Source organism: Triplophysa dalaica, chromosome 5 (genome assembly GCF_015846415.1).
Source record: "Triplophysa dalaica isolate WHDGS20190420 chromosome 5, ASM1584641v1, whole genome shotgun sequence".
Lineage (NCBI taxonomy): Eukaryota > Metazoa > Chordata > Actinopteri > Cypriniformes > Nemacheilidae > Triplophysa > Triplophysa dalaica.
The window spans coordinates 15,430,806-15,442,873 of record NC_079546.1 but is presented as its reverse complement, the minus strand read 5'-3'; the positions used below and the strand labels follow the sequence as shown (position 1 = coordinate 15,442,873).

Genomic DNA, 12,068 nt, shown 5'->3' with positions numbered 1-12,068 from the left:
GTTTCTTGCCAAAGTCAGACAATGCTTGCGTGGTCTGTTTTAAACCCGCGCCAGGTTGACGACGTACGCAGGAATTGTCCACGTTTCTTTAGTTTAGTGGTTATCACGTTTGCTTTACACGCAAAAGGTCCTCAGTTCGAAACCGAGCAGAAACATAGATTGCTTTAAGCCATAGAGTGGAATATAATGACAAGGTAACCAAACCTTTAAGCATTCAATGCCCAGTTTTGTAGACAAGGCTTAAGACTAGTCCCAGACTAAGATGAGTGTTTGAGATTTCTTAACTGAAAAATCTTGCCCTGAAACACCTTAAAATTTGTGACTAGCAAATTTATGCCAAATTCAGAGCTTCTGTAGTGTAGTGGTTATCACGTTTGTTTCACACGCAAAAGGTCCTCGGTTCGAAACCGAACAGAAACATAGTCTGCTTTAAGCCATAGAGTGGAATATAATGACAAGGTAACCAAACCTTTAAGCATTCAATGCCCAGTTTTGTAGACAAGGCTTAAGACTAGTCCCATACTAAGATTAATGTTCGAGATGTCTTACCTGAATAAACTTGACCTGGAATACCTTCAAATTTGTGACTGGCAAGTTTATGCCAAATTCAGAGTTTCTGTAGTGTAGTGGTTATCACGTTCGCCTAACACGCGAAAGGTCCTCGGTTCGAAACCGAGCAGAAACATAGTCTGTTTTAAGCCATAGAGTGGAATATAATGACAAGGTAACCAAACCTTTAAGCATTCAATGCACGGTTTTGTAGACTGTCGAAATTCAGCCTCTATTATGTTACAAGCTATGTTCTTTTAGTGACTGTCGCATTCTCCTGACGTGAAAGGTCCCTAGTCGAAACCGATTAGAAGCATCGCCTTCTTTAAGCCATATGGTTAAACGTAATTACAAGTTAAACAAAACTTTAAGCATTCAATGCACGGTTTCGTAGACGAGGCTTAAGACTAGTCCCAGACGAAGATGAGTGTTTGAGATTTCTTAACTGAAAAATCTTGCCCTGAAACACCTTAAAATTTGTGACTGGCAAATTTATGCGAAATTCAGAGTTTATGTAGTGTAGTGGTTATCACGTTCGCCTAACACGCGAAAGGTCCTCGGTTCGAAACCGAGCAGAAACATAGTCTGTTTTAAGCCATAGAGTGGAATATAATGGCAAGGTAACCAAACCTTTAATCATTCAATGCACGGTTTCGTAGACAAGGCTTAAAACTAGTCCCAGACTAAGATGATTGTTTGAGATTCCTTAACTGAAAAATCTTGCCCTGAAACACCTTAAAATTTGTTACTGGCAAATTTATGCGAAATTCAGAGTTTCTGTAGTGTAGTGGTTATCACGTTCGCCTAACACGCGAAAGGTCCTCGGTTCGAAACCGAGCAGAAACATAGTCTGTTTTAAGCCATAGAGTGGAATATAATGACAAGGTAACCAAACCTTTAAGCATTCAATGCACGGTTTTGTAGACTGTCGAAATTCAGCCTCTATTATGTCACGTACTATGTTCTTTTAGTGACTGTCGCATTCTCCTGACGTGAAAGGTCCCTAGTCGAAACCGAGCAGAAACATCGCCTTCTTTAAGCCATATGGTTAAACGTAATTACAAGGTAACCAAACCTTTAATCATTCAATGCACGGTTTCGTAGACAAGGCTTAAAACTAGTCCCAGACTAAGATGATTGTTTGAGATTCCTTAACTGAAAAATCTTGCCCTGAAACACCTTAAAATTTGTTACTGGCAAATTTATGCGAAATTCAGAGTTTCTGTAGTGTAGTGGTTATCACGTTCGCCTAACACGCGAAAGGTCCTCGTTTCGAAACCGAGCAGAAACATAGTCTGTTTTAAGCCATAGAGTGGAATATAATGGCAAGGTAACCAAACCTTTAAGCATTCAATGCACGGTTTTGTAGACTGTCGAAATTCAGCCTCTATTATGTCACGTACTATGTTCTTTTAGTGACTGTCGCATTCTCCTGACGTGAAAGGTCCCTAGTCGAAACCGAGCAGAAACATAGTCTGCTTTAAGCCATAGAGTGGAATATAACGACAAGGTAACCAAACCTTAAGCATTCAATGCACTGTTTTGTAGACAAGGCTTAAGACTAGTCCCATACTGAAATGAATGTTCGAGATGTCTCACCTGAATAAACTTGACCTGGAACACTTTCAAATTTGTGACTGGCAAGTTTCTTGCCAAAGTCAGACAATGCTTGCGTGGTCTGTTTTAAACCAGCGACAGGTTGACGACGTACGCAGGAATTGTCCACGTTTCTGTAGTGTAGTGGTTATCACGTTCGCCTAACACGCGAAAGGTCGTCGGTTCGAAACCGAGCAGAAACATAGTCTGTTTTAAGCCATAGAGTGGAATATAATGACAAGGTAACCAAACCTTTAAGCATTCAATGCACGGTTTTGTAGACTGTCGAAATTCAGCCTCTATAATGTTACGTACTATGTTCTTTTAGTGACTGTCGCATTCTCCTGACGTGAAAGGTCCCTAGTCGAAACCGAGCAGAAACATCGCCTTCTTTAAGCCATATGGTTAAACGTAATTACAAGCTAAACAAAACTTTAAGCATTCAATGCCCAGTTTTGTAGACAAGGCTTAAGACTAGTCCCATACTGAAATGAATGTTCGAGATGTCTCACTGAATAAACTTGACCTGGAACACCTTCAAATTTGTGACTGGCAAGTTTCTTGCCAAAGTCAGACAATGCTTGCGTGGTCTGTTTTAAACCAGCGACAGGTTGACGACGTACGCAGGAATTGTCCACGTTTCTGTAGTGTAGTGGTTATCACGTTCGCCTAACACGCGAAAGGTCGTCGGTTCGAAACCGAGCAGAAACATAGTCTGTTTTAAGCCATAGAGTGGAATATAATGACAAGGTAACCAAACCTTTAAGCATTCAATGCACGGTTTTGTAGACTGTCGAAATTCAGCCTCTATAATGTTACGTACTATGTTCTTTTAGTGACTGTCGCATTCTCCTGACGTGAAAGGTCCCTAGTCGAAACCGAGCAGAAACATCGCCTTCTTTAAGCCATATGGTTAAACGTAATTACAAGCTAAACAAAACTTTAAGCATTCAATGCCCAGTTTTGTAGACAAGGCTTAAGACTAGTCCCATACTAAGATGAATGTTCGAGATGTCTTACCTTAATAAACTTGACCTGGAACACCTTCAAATTTGTGACTAGCAAGTTTCTTGCCAAAGTCAGACAATGCTTGCGTGGTCTGTTTTAAACCCGCGCCAGGTTGACGACGTACGCAGGAATTGTCCACGTTTCTTTAGTTTAGTGGTTATCACGTTTGCTTTACACGCAAAAGGTCCTCGGTTCAAAACCGAGCAGAAACATAGTCTGCTTTAAGCCATAGAGAGGAATATAATGACAGGGTAACCAAACCTTTAAGCATTCAATGCACGGTTTCGTAGACAAGGCTTAAGACTAGTCCCAGACTAAGATGAGTGTTTGAGATTTCTTAACTTAAAAATCTTGCCCTGAAACACCTTAAAATTTGTGACTGTCAACTTTATGCCAAATTCAGAGTGACTGTAGTGTAGTGGTTATCACGTTCGCCTAACACGCGAAAGGTCCTCGGTTCGAAACCGAGCAGAAACATAGTCTGTTTTAAGCCATAGAGTGGAATATAATGACAAGGTAACCAAACCTTTAAGCATTCAATGCACGGTTTTTATAGACTGTCGAAATGCAGCCTCTATTATGTTTCAAGCTATGTTCTATTAGTGACTGTCGCATTCTCCTGACGTGAAATGTCCCTAGTCGAAACCGAGCAGAAACATAGTCTGCTTTAAGCCATAGAGTGGAATATAATGAGAAGGTAACCAAACCTTTAAGCATTCAATGCACGGTTTTTATAGACTGTCGAAATGCAGCCTCTATTATGTTACAAGCTATGTTCTTTTATTGACTGTCGCATTCTTCTGACGTGAAAGGTCCCTAGTCGAAACCGAGCAGAAACATCGCCTTCTTTAAGCCATATGGTTAAACGTAATTACAAGCTAAACAAAACTTTAAGCATTCAATGCCCAGTTTTGTAGACAAGGCTTAAGACTAGTCCCAGACTAAGATGAGTGTTTGAGATTTCTTAACTGAAAAATCTTGCCCTGAAACAACTTAAAATTTGTGACTGGCAAATTTATGCTAAATTCAGATTTTTTGTAGTGTATTGGTTATCACGTTGGCCTAACACGCGAAAGGTCCTCGGTTCGAGACCGAGCAGAAACAGTTTTCAGGTTTTGGCGTCAAGCAGAGCAAATGCCATCGGTGTAAAACGTAGCTGCACTACGTATCGGCCTGATCGAAAGCTTTTTGGGATTGTCAAATTCAGCCTCTATTATGTCACATTGTATGTTCTTTTAGTGACTGTCGCATTCTCCTGACGTGAAAGGTCCCTAGTCGAAACCGAGCAGAAACATCGCCTTCTTTAAGCCATATGGTTAAACGTAATTACAAGCTAAACAAAACTTTAAGCATTCAATGCCCAGTTTCGTAGACAAGGCTTAAGACTAGTCCCATACTAAGATGAATGTTCGAGATGTCTTACCTTAATAAACTTGACCTGGAACACCTTCAAATTCGTGACTAGCAAGTTTCTTGCCAAAGTCAGACAATGCTTGCGTGGTCTGTTTTAAACCCGCGCCAGGTTGACGACGTACGCAGGAATTGTCCACGTTTCTTTAGTTTAGTGGTTATCACGTTTGCTTTACACGCAAAAGGTCCTCGGTTCGAAACCGAGCAGAAACATAGATTGCTTTAAGCCATAGAGTGGAATATAATGACAAGGTAACCAAACCTTTAAGCATTCAATGCCCAGTTTTGTAGACAAGGCTTAAGACTAGTCCCAGACTAAGATGAGTGTTTGAGATTTCTTAACTGAAAAATCTTGCCCTGAAACACCTTAAAATTTGTGACTAGCAAATTTATGCCAAATTCAGAGCTTCTGTAGTGTAGTGGTTATCACGTTTGTTTCACACGCAAAAGGTCCTCGGTTCGAAACCGAACAGAAACATAGTCTGCTTTAAGCCATAGAGTGGAATATAATGACAAGGTAACCAAACCTTTAAGCATTCAATGCCCAGTTTTGTAGACAAGGCTTAAGACTAGTCCCATACTAAGATTAATGTTCGAGATGTCCTACCTGAATAAACTTGACCTGGAATACCTTCAAATTTGTGACTGGCAAGTTTATGCCAAATTCAGAGTTTCTGTAGTGTAGTGGTTATCACGTTCGCCTAACACGCGAAAGGTCCTCGGTTCGAAACCGAGCAGAAACATAGTCTGTTTTAAGCCATAGAGTGGAATATAATGACAAGGTAACCAAACCTTTAAGCATTCAATGCACGGTTTTGTAGACTGTCGAAATTCAGCCTCTATTATGTTACAAGCTATGTTCTTTTAGTGACTGTCGCATTCTCCTGACGTGAAAGGTCCCTAGTCGAAACCGATTAGAAGCATCGCCTTCTTTAAGCCATATGGTTAAACGTAATTACAAGGTAACCAAACCTTTAATCATTCAATGCACGGTTTCGTAGACAAGGCTTAAAACTAGTCCCAGACTAAGATGATTGTTTGAGATTCCTTAACTGAAAAATCTTGCCCTGAAACACCTTAAAATTTGTTACTGGCAAATTTATGCGAAATTCAGAGTTTCTGTAGTGTAGTGGTTATCACGTTCGCCTAACACGCGAAAGGTCCTCGGTTCGAAACCGAGCAGAAACATAGTCTGTTTTAAGCCATAGAGTGGAATATAATGACAAGGTAACCAAACCTTTAAGCATTCAATGCACGGTTTTGTAGACTGTCGAAATTCAGCCTCTATTATGTCACGTACTATGTTCTTTTAGTGACTGTCGCATTCTCCTGACGTGAAAGGTCCCTAGTCGAAACCGAGCAGAAACATAGTCTGCTTTAAGCCATAGAGTGGAATATAACGACAAGGTAACCAAACCTTAAGCATTCAATGCACTGTTTTGTAGACAAGGCTTAAGACTAGTCCCATACTGAAATGAATGTTCGAGATGTCTCACCTGAATAAACTTGACCTGGAACACCTTCAAATTTGTGACTGGCAAGTTTCTTGCCAAAGTCAGACAATGCTTGCGTGGTCTGTTTTAAACCAGCGACAGGTTGACGACGTACGCAGGAATTGTCCACGTTTCTGTAGTGTAGTGGTTATCACGTTCGCCTAACACGCGAAAGGTCGTCGGTTCGAAACCGAGCAGAAACATAGTCTGTTTTAAGCCATAGAGTGGAATATAATGACAAGGTAACCAAACCTTTAAGCATTCAATGCACGGTTTTGTAGACTGTCGAAATTCAGCCTCTATAATGTTACGTACTATGTTCTTTTAGTGACTGTCGCATTCTCCTGACGTGAAAGGTCCCTAGTCGAAACCGAGCAGAAACATCGCCTTCTTTAAGCCATATGGTTAAACGTAATTACAAGCCAAACAAAACTTTAAGCATTCAATGCCCAGTTTTGTAGACAAGGCTTAAGACTAGTCCCATACTAAGATGAATGTTCGAGATGTCTTACCTTAATAAACTTGACCTGGAACACCTTCAAATTTGTGACTAGCATTTTTTCTGCCAAAGTCAGACAATGCTTGCGTGGTCTGTTTTAAACCCGCGCCAGGTTGACGACGTACGCAGGAATTGTCCACGTTTCTTTAGTTTAGTGGTTATCACGTTTGCTTTACACGCAAAAGGTCCTCGGTTCAAAACCGAGCAGAAACATAGTCTGCTTTAAGCCATAGAGAGGAATATAATGACAGGGTAACCAAACCTTTAAGCATTCAATGCACGGTTTCGTAGACAAGGCTTAAGACTAGTCCCAGACTAAGATGAGTGTTTGAGATTTCTTAACTTAAAAATCTTGCCCTGAAACACCTTAAAATTTGTGACTGTCAACTTTATGCCAAATTCAGAGTTTCTGTAGTGTAGTGGTTATCACGTTCGCCTAACACGCGAAAGGTCCTCGGTTCGAAACCGAGCAGAAACATAGTCTGTTTTAAGCCATAGAGTGGAATATAATGACAAGGTAACCAAACCTTTAAGCATTCAATGCACGGTTTTTATAGACTGTCGAAATGCAGCCTCTATTATGTTTCAAGCTATGTTCTTTTAGTGACTGTCGCATTCTCCTGACGTGAAAGGTCCCTAGTCGAAACCGAGCAGAAACATAGTCTGCTTTAAGCCATAGAGTGGAATATAATGAGAAGGTAACCAAACCTTTAAGCATTCAATGCACGGTTTTTATAGACTGTCGAAATGCAGCCTCTATTATGTTACAAGCTATGTTCTTTTATTGACTGTCGCATTCTTCTGACGTGAAAGGTCCCTAGTCGAAACCGAGCAGAAACATCGCCTTCTTTAAGCCATATGGTTAAACGTAATTACAAGCTAAACAAAACTTTAAGCATTCAATGCCCAGTTTTGTAGACAAGGCTTAAGACTAGTCCCAGACTAAGATGAGTGTTTGAGATTTCTTAACTGAAAAATCTTGCCCTGAAACAACTTAAAATTTGTGACTGGCAAATTTATGCTAAATTCAGATTTTTTGTAGTGTATTGGTTATCACGTTGGCCTAACACGCGAAAGGTCCTCGGTTCGAGACCGAGCAGAAACAGTTTTCAGGTTTTGGCGTCAAGCAGAGCAAATGCCATCGGTGTAAAACGTAGCTGCACTACGTATCGGCCTGATCGAAAGCTTTTTGGGATTGTCAAATTCAGCCTCTATTATGTCACATTGTATGTTCTTTTAGTGACTGTCGCATTCTCCTGACGTGAAAGGTCCCTAGTCGAAACCGAGCAGAAACATCGCCTTCTTTAAGCCATATGGTTAAACGTAATTACAAGCTAAACAAAACTTTAAGCATTCAATGCCCAGTTTTGTAGACAAGGCTTAAGACTAGTCCCATACTAAGATGAATGTTCGAGATGTCTTACCTTAATAAACTTGACCTGGAACACCTTCAAATTCGTGACTAGCAAGTTTCTTGCCAAAGTCAGACAATGCTTGCGTGGTCTGTTTTAAACCCGCGCCAGGTTGACGACGTACGCAGGAATTGTCCACGTTTCTTTAGTTTAGTGGTTATCACGTTTGCTTTACACGCAAAAGGTCCTCGGTTCGAAACCGAACAGAAACATAGTCTGCTTTAAGCCATAGAGTGGAATATAATGACAAGGTAACCAAACCTTTAAGCATTCAATGCCCAGTTTTGTAGACAAGGCTTAAGACTAGTCCCATACTAAGATTAATGTTCGAGATGTCTTACCTGAATAAACTTGACCTGGAATACCTTCAAATTTGTGACTGGCAAGTTTATGCCAAATTCAGAGTTTCTGTAGTGTAGTGGTTATCACGTTCGCCTAACACGCGAAAGGTCCTCGGTTCGAAACCGAGCAGAAACATAGTCTGTTTCAAGCCATAGAGTGGAATATAATGACAAGGTAACCAAACCTTTAAGCATTCAATGCACGGTTTTGTAGACTGTCGAAATTCAGCCTCTATTATGTTACAAGCTATGTTCTTTTAGTGACTGTCGCATTCTCCTGACGTGAAAGGTCCATAGTCGAAACCGATTAGAAGCATCGCCTTCTTTAAGCCATATGGTTAAACGTAATTACAAGTTAAACAAAACTTTAAGCATTCAATGCACGGTTTCGTAGACGAGGCTTAAGACTAGTCCCAGACGAAGATGAGTGTTTGAGATTTCTTAACTGAAAAATCTTGCCCTGAAACACCTTAAAATTTGTTACTGGCAAATATATGCGAAATTCAGAGTTTCTGTAGTGTAGTGGTTATCACGTTCGCCTAACACGCGAAAGGTCCTCGGTTCGAAACCGAGCAGAAACATAGTCTGTTTTAAGCCATAGAGTGGAATATAATGACAAGGTAACCAAACCTTTAAGCATTCAATGCACGGTTTTGTAGACTGTCGAAATTCAATCTCTATTATGTCACGTACTATGTTCTTTTAGTGACTGTCGCATTCTCCTGACGTGAAAGGTCCCTAGTCGAAACCGAGCAGAAACATCGCCTTCTTTAAGCCATATGGTTAAACGTAATTACAAGCTAAACAAAACTTTAAGCATTCAATGCCCAGTTTTGTAGACAAGGCTTAAGACTAGTCCCATACTAAGATGAATGTTCGAGATGTCTTACCTTAATAAACTTGACCTGGAACACCTTCAAATTTGTGACTAGCAAGTTTCTTGCCAAAGTCAGACAATGCTTGCGTGGTCTGTTTTAAACCCGCGCCAGGTTGACGACGTACGCAGGAATTGTCCACGTTTCTTTAGTTTAGTGGTTATCACGTTTGCTTTACACGCAAAAGGTCCTCGGTTCAAAACCGAGCAGAAACATAGTCTGCTTTAAGCCATAGAGAGGAATATAATGACAGGGTAACCAAACCTTTAAGCATTCAATGCACGGTTTCGTAGACAAGGCTTAAGACTAGTCCCAGACTAAGATGAGTGTTTGAGATTTCTTAACTGAAAAATCTTGCCCTGAAACACCTTAAAATTTGTGACTAGCAAATTTATGCCAAATTCAGAGCTTCTGTAGTGTAGTGGTTATCACGTTTGTTTCACACGCAAAAGGTCCTCGGTTCGAAACCGAACAGAAACATAGTCTGCTTTAAGCCATAGAGTGGAATATAATGACAAGGTAACCAAACCTTTAAGCATTCAATGCCCAGTTTTGTAGACAAGGCTTAAGACTAGTCCCATACTAAGATTAATGTTCGAGATGTCCTACCTGAATAAACTTGACCTGGAATACCTTCAAATTTGTGACTGGCAAGTTTATGCCAAATTCAGAGTTTCTGTAGTGTAGTGGTTATCACGTTCGCCTAACACGCGAAAGGTCCTCGGTTCGAAACCGAGCAGAAACATAGTCTGTTTTAAGCCATAGAGTGGAATATAATGACAAGGTAACCAAACCTTTAAGCATTCAATGCACGGTTTTGTAGACTGTCGAAATTCAGCCTCTATTATGTTACAAGCTATGTTCTTTTAGTGACTGTCGCATTCTCCTGACGTGAAAGGTCCCTAGTCGAAACCGATTAGAAGCATCGCCTTCTTTAAGCCATATGGTTAAACGTAATTACAAGGTAACCAAACCTTTAATCATTCAATGCACGGTTTCGTAGACAAGGCTTAAAACTAGTCCCAGACTAAGATGATTGTTTGAGATTCCTTAACTGAAAAATCTTGCCCTGAAACACCTTAAAATTTGTTACTGGCAAATTTATGCGAAATTCAGAGTTTCTGTAGTGTAGTGGTTATCACGTTCGCCTAACACGCGAAAGGTCCTCGGTTCGAAACCGAGCAGAAACATAGTCTGTTTTAAGCCATAGAGTGGAATATAATGACAAGGTAACCAAACCTTTAAGCATTCAATGCACGGTTTTGTAGACTGTCGAAATTCAGCCTCTATTATGTCACGTACTATGTTCTTTTAGTGACTGTCGCATTCTCCTGACGTGAAAGGTCCCTAGTCGAAACCGAGCAGAAACATAGTCTGCTTTAAGCCATAGAGTGGAATATAACGACAAGGTAACCAAACCTTAAGCATTCAATGCACTGTTTTGTAGACAAGGCTTAAGACTAGTCCCATACTGAAATGAATGTTCGAGATGTCTCACCTGAATAAACTTGACCTGGAACACCTTCAAATTTGTGACTGGCAAGTTTCTTGCCAAAGTCAGACAATGCTTGCGTGGTCTGTTTTAAACCAGCGACAGGTTGACGACGTACGCAGGAATTGTCCACGTTTCTGTAGTGTAGTGGTTATCACGTTCGCCTAACACGCGAAAGGTCGTCGGTTCGAAACCGAGCAGAAACATAGTCTGTTTTAAGCCATAGAGTGGAATATAATGACAAGGTAACCAAACCTTTAAGCATTCAATGCACGGTTTTGTAGACTGTCGAAATTCAGCCTCTATAATGTTACGTACTATGTTCTTTTAGTGACTGTCGCATTCTCCTGACGTGAAAGGTCCCTAGTCGAAACCGAGCAGAAACATCGCCTTCTTTAAGCCATATGGTTAAACGTAATTACAAGCCAAACAAAACTTTAAGCATTCAATGCCCAGTTTTGTAGACAAGGCTTAAGACTAGTCCCATACTAAGATGAATGTTCGAGATGTCTTACCTTAATAAACTTGACCTGGAACACCTTCAAATTTGTGACTAGCATTTTTTCTGCCAAAGTCAGACAATGCTTGCGTGGTCTGTTTTAAACCCGCGCCAGGTTGACGACGTACGCAGGAATTGTCCACGTTTCTTTAGTTTAGTGGTTATCACGTTTGCTTTACACGCAAAAGGTCCTCGGTTCAAAACCGAGCAGAAACATAGTCTGCTTTAAGCCATAGAGAGGAATATAATGACAGGGTAACCAAACCTTTAAGCATTCAATGCACGGTTTCGTAGACAAGGCTTAAGACTAGTCCCAGACTAAGATGAGTGTTTGAGATTTCTTAACTTAAAAATCTTGCCCTGAAACACCTTAAAATTTGTGACTGTCAACTTTATGCCAAATTCAGAGTTTCTGTAGTGTAGTGGTTATCACGTTCGCCTAACACGCGAAAGGTCCTCGGTTCGAAACCGAGCAGAAACATAGTCTGTTTTAAGCCATAGAGTGGAATATAATGACAAGGTAACCAAACCTTTAAGCATTCAATGCACGGTTTTTATAGACTGTCGAAATGCAGCCTCTATTATGTTTCAAGCTATGTTCTTTTAGTGACTGTCGCATTCTCCTGACGTGAAAGGTCCCTAGTCGAAACCGAGCAGAAACATAGTCTGCTTTAAGCCATAGAGTGGAATATAATGAGAAGGTAACCAAACCTTTAAGCATTCAATGCACGGTTTTTATAGACTGTCGAAATGCAGCCTCTATTATGTTACAAGCTATGTTCTTTTATTGACTGTCGCATTCTTCTGACGTGAAAGGTCCCTAGTCGAAACCGAGCAGAAACATCGCCTTCTTTAAGCCATATGGTTAAACGTAATTACAAGCTAAACAAAACT

The 12,068-nt window shown here is 40.5% G+C and overlaps 10 non-coding genes across 10 annotated transcripts; all 10 read left to right on the top strand.

Moving 5' to 3' along the window:
• The first annotated feature begins 612 nt into the window (after positions 1–612).
• trnav-aac (transfer RNA valine (anticodon AAC)) lies at positions 613–685 on the top strand. Its single transcript has one exon. It is a non-coding gene; the product is annotated as a tRNA-Val (tRNA).
• A 637-nt stretch (positions 686–1,322) lies between these two features.
• Positions 1,323–1,395, top strand: trnav-aac (transfer RNA valine (anticodon AAC)). Its single transcript has one exon. It is a non-coding gene; the product is annotated as a tRNA-Val (tRNA).
• A 3,838-nt stretch (positions 1,396–5,233) lies between these two features.
• On the top strand, positions 5,234–5,306 carry trnav-aac (transfer RNA valine (anticodon AAC)). The gene has a single exon. It is a non-coding gene; the product is annotated as a tRNA-Val (tRNA).
• A 372-nt stretch (positions 5,307–5,678) lies between these two features.
• Positions 5,679–5,751, top strand: trnav-aac (transfer RNA valine (anticodon AAC)). The gene has a single exon. It is a non-coding gene; the product is annotated as a tRNA-Val (tRNA).
• A 1,209-nt stretch (positions 5,752–6,960) lies between these two features.
• trnav-aac (transfer RNA valine (anticodon AAC)) lies at positions 6,961–7,033 on the top strand. Its single transcript has one exon. It is a non-coding gene; the product is annotated as a tRNA-Val (tRNA).
• Positions 7,034–8,371: 1,338 nt separating this feature from the next.
• Positions 8,372–8,444, top strand: trnav-aac (transfer RNA valine (anticodon AAC)). Its single transcript has one exon. It is a non-coding gene; the product is annotated as a tRNA-Val (tRNA).
• Positions 8,445–8,816: 372 nt separating this feature from the next.
• On the top strand, positions 8,817–8,889 carry trnav-aac (transfer RNA valine (anticodon AAC)). Its single transcript has one exon. It is a non-coding gene; the product is annotated as a tRNA-Val (tRNA).
• A 966-nt stretch (positions 8,890–9,855) lies between these two features.
• trnav-aac (transfer RNA valine (anticodon AAC)) lies at positions 9,856–9,928 on the top strand. The gene has a single exon. It is a non-coding gene; the product is annotated as a tRNA-Val (tRNA).
• Positions 9,929–10,300: 372 nt separating this feature from the next.
• On the top strand, positions 10,301–10,373 carry trnav-aac (transfer RNA valine (anticodon AAC)). Its single transcript has one exon. It is a non-coding gene; the product is annotated as a tRNA-Val (tRNA).
• A 1,209-nt stretch (positions 10,374–11,582) lies between these two features.
• Positions 11,583–11,655, top strand: trnav-aac (transfer RNA valine (anticodon AAC)). The gene has a single exon. It is a non-coding gene; the product is annotated as a tRNA-Val (tRNA).
• The last annotated feature ends 413 nt before the right edge of the window (positions 11,656–12,068 follow it).